Source organism: Theobroma umbraticum, unplaced genomic scaffold (genome assembly GCF_002168275.2).
Source record: "Theobroma umbraticum cultivar Fairchild unplaced genomic scaffold, ASM216827v3 scaffold_147.0, whole genome shotgun sequence".
Lineage (NCBI taxonomy): Eukaryota > Viridiplantae > Streptophyta > Magnoliopsida > Malvales > Malvaceae > Theobroma > Theobroma umbraticum.
The window spans coordinates 5655442-5659461 of record NW_018397259.1 but is presented as its reverse complement, the minus strand read 5'-3'; positions in this window follow the sequence as shown (position 1 = coordinate 5659461).

Below are 4020 nucleotides of genomic sequence, written 5' to 3'. Positions count from 1 at the left end.
TTTTTTTTTACAGTTCTTTTATTAATTTCTTAATGTTTTGAACTCGATTTACTCAGGTTTGTTTTCATTGTTTTTTACTTCTTTTCTTTTATGTTTCTCTCGTTTTTCTTGCTTCTCCTGGTTATTTATTTAATGTCATTTTCAATTCTCTTTCCTAAGTTCTCTGCCCCTCTCATCTCTTACTTGCTCAATTCTTTTCGTCTTCTTCTCCTCCTTTTCCATTGCTCTTTTCTATAGGTCAACCTCTTCTTCCTTTATTAGCGAGAATGGTTTGTTTTTAACAGTTAATTCAACGGTATGTTATAATCAAATGTTAAGCTATCGAAGTAATTATGATTGATGCTAATAATATCTTAATGAAAAAGCTTCTTTAATTAGTGTACGATATGTCAGTAAATTTTGATATTTGCTTAATTATTCTCTGTTTCATTAATGATATTGTTGACCTTTCATTAAGGTAACTATCACCTAAGGTTTCAGTTACAACTAAACATATATTGTGATTTTTATGCTCAATGGCTTTTTTTTTTTTTTTAACTATGTTATGTGGTGAGATATCATTGTTTTTAATGTATACTCATTGTTATTCTGGTACTTATACAAAATAGTGGCTTCATTTCCGTGCATTTGCATATGTTTGTAGCTTGGTTTGTGACTTATCCTTTTCTTTTATTCTTGCCAGTTCATCCTCCAATTGCATATTGCTATTTTTTATTTGTTATTGAGGTAAGGGAAACGAAACATTTTGAAGATATTCTATCTCCACTATAAAAGAATTGATTAACTAAAAACTTTGTGCAAAGACCAAGAAACTTCAAGTCAGCAAAGTAATTTTAAAATTTAAAGAAACAAAATGAAGTATACATTCCTACTTCTTGTCTTCATCTACGAAGAATTAAAATTGAATTTTCTTCATCTTCAAATTCATTTGATATTTCTTCTAATTATCCTACTTAAGTTCTTTTTTATTCACACTATCGTTCAGTTGGTTGGATTGCTATTTCTGAGATGATTGTCTTAAAATCTTTAAAGCGTGAATCTTTGGAGAACTATTTGTCCACAACTAGGAAATCTCTCTTTCCTATTTCCATGGCTAAATCATGCAAAGAATTGACAATCCAAACAAAAGCTCTATCATATGTGTGGGTCCTTTAAATGTGGAAAAGTTGGAACCTATTTAAGTAATGCTTAAGTTCCTTTTTAATTATCCTACCTTCAACCACGGTACATTTACTCACTATTTTTTTCTAGTTAAAATAAATTCATGATATTATTCTATTGTGAAACCCTGTCAGTATATTATTTTATTATTTCATTTATTGTGCTTTCGATAATCATTGTTATTGGTTTATAACTTTCGTTTGTTTTCGATTGTCATCATTGTTTGCGCCATTAATTCAATCCGGTTTTTATGTCGGTTTGTTCTTAGAAGCTTGATTTTGTTTTTTCATTTTTGTGTTTAACTACTATGTTTGGGTTGATGCACCTTTTTTTTGTTCTTTTTCTTTTTCTGATTATTAGTTGATAATTTTGTTTGTGATGATTAATGCATTGTTGTATTTTATTTGTTGATCATTATATTATTCTTGTAATAAAGTTTTAGTCTGCCAAACAAGATAACTTATTTGTTTGCTCTATTAATTTTCTTCTACCATTTCATTTGCTATTTTGTTGTATGGGAATTGATAATTTCTTTCTTTTTGTTAATTTTTCTTTGATTTTTATATTTTGTTGTTTTGCTGTATTGTTTGCGTAAGTTTGAGATCTATGCTGCCTACTTACTGCAATTTTTACGGATTCTTTAATATTTTTGAGAGAAAAGCAAAAGTAAGTTTTGTGTTAGCATCCTGCAATAAAATTTTTAATTATCATGTTTTGTTTGATTATTAAGCTATTGAGCTTAAATATGTTTGATAATATTTCTATGTAGTTTGGTTAAGTTTACATGCCATGTTAGTTTCTTCATGCAAATTTTATTCTTTCTCTATCTACTTTGAGAGCCAAATGAGGTTGCCCATAATATTAGTGAAGTTAATAGTGATATATATTGTGAATATCTATGGTCTTGCTCGTTACATATAGAATTCTGGATGAGTATTATCTTAGCTTACTTATTGTTTCATTCTATAGAAATTGAAAGTATTTTTGTTCATTTCTATTTCATTTTTTGTTGGTTTGGCTGTATATTTATTGACTAACCTTCATATTTTTTTTTTTTCTGAAAGTCAGAATTGAACCATTTCATTAGCTATGCAAAAGATACATCCAAGAGGAGGACAAAAAGCCTCCAACCACCAAAAGAAGAGTCCGCAGATATCAAAAACACAATCTGCAGCAACTGGATCTCTCTATGAACCCAAAAAACAAAATATACAGCCACCCTACAAGCACAAAAGGTTTGGAATACCTTGGGCAAACCAAAAGAGGATCTAGCCGAACAAAAGAGCACAAAACCACTCTTGTACAGCACGACAGTTCATTCACGGTAAAAAAAAAAAACCCAAAACCTCTGTGCAAATGAAAATCCTGTATTCCATGCAACCAAAACAATCCCCCATTGTCATAACATGAAAGCCTGCTTCATCAGAAAAGTTATTCAATACTCCAACACCAAAAGAGAGTGACGGATAACCCAGTGACTAGCTGAACAGAGACAAAAGCAGCCAGAGATAATGTTTTTGGCTGCTTCATTTTTAATCTTTGTAGATTTTATTGTTTTTGGTGCTTCACTATTTTGTTTTCAGAGTTGTAATTTTATATTGTCTCTTCTTTTACCCTTATTAAATGGAAATTAAAACTTACTATTTCCTGCTTTTTCTATTTCTTTTATTCCAGGATAATGACAAAGAAAGGATGTTTAGAATCTCTTAACCTTAAAGAAATCTTTTTGTTATATAGATTGATAGATTGAGTACTGAATGAACATTTTGGATTGAGGTTGATTGGACATATTGCATATTGTCAACTTCCCATCCAACCTGCATATAAATTTTTTGGATAAATTAGCACTTAAAAAAAAATTCACAAAATCATATAACTTTTATAGTAATTTTTTGCAATGGTGATATATATATTTTGGAGTTTTGAATTTGTTTACAGCCTCCAAAAACACTTTGAAATTTTTTGTAAAGCTATTATTCTAATTAACATTAGAATAATCCTCTAAGAATACATAATAGTAACTAAATTTGTACATGAAATATGTCAATGCATGAAACAATCTCTATAAATATATTTATTAAAGAATTTTATGCTAAAAATATTTTTGTAATATTATTTACATACATAATTTTTAAAATTTTTCTTTCATTAATTAATTAAATTTGTTAAAAAAATTATTAAATTCTAATTAAAGAAAGGAATCTAATCCCCAATATATCCTTAAAGAGGACAAATCTAGTATGGAACATCATAAAATTCATAATCCTCATATATGAATAAGCCTTAGTTTGTCAAAAAGTCAGCCACAGTATTTCCTTCTTTAAATATGTGTCTCATTGCTGAATAATTTTTTTTAATTAATTGGATATTCCTTGGCAAATATTTGATTCAAAAGCATATCTTTCGAACATTATGCATTGAACAATCCACAACCATAAATGGAGACGAAGACACGCTGGGCCTAGAAAGCCAGAAAAACCTCAAAATTTCTTTTTGTCACGTCTTCTCTACTTTCCCAAAGGCCAAAAGCCATGGAAGCCTGGTTCCTCATCGTTCTCACGATCTCTATTTCTCTTCTTCTCAAGGCCTTCCTCAACCTCTTCTACCCTTCCAAAAAGCTTCCCCACACTCTCCCTCCAGGCCCTCCCACTTTCCCTATCATCGGTAACATCTTATGGCTCCGCAAATCTTTCTTCCAAATAGAACCAATCCTCCGCGACCTCCGTACAAAGCTTGGCCCCATGGTCACCATCCACATCGGTCCTCGCCCTGCCATCTTTGTCTTCGATCGTTCCCTTGCTCACCAGGCTTTGGTCCAGAGCGGTTCACTATTTTCAGACCGCCCCAAAGCTCTTCCTA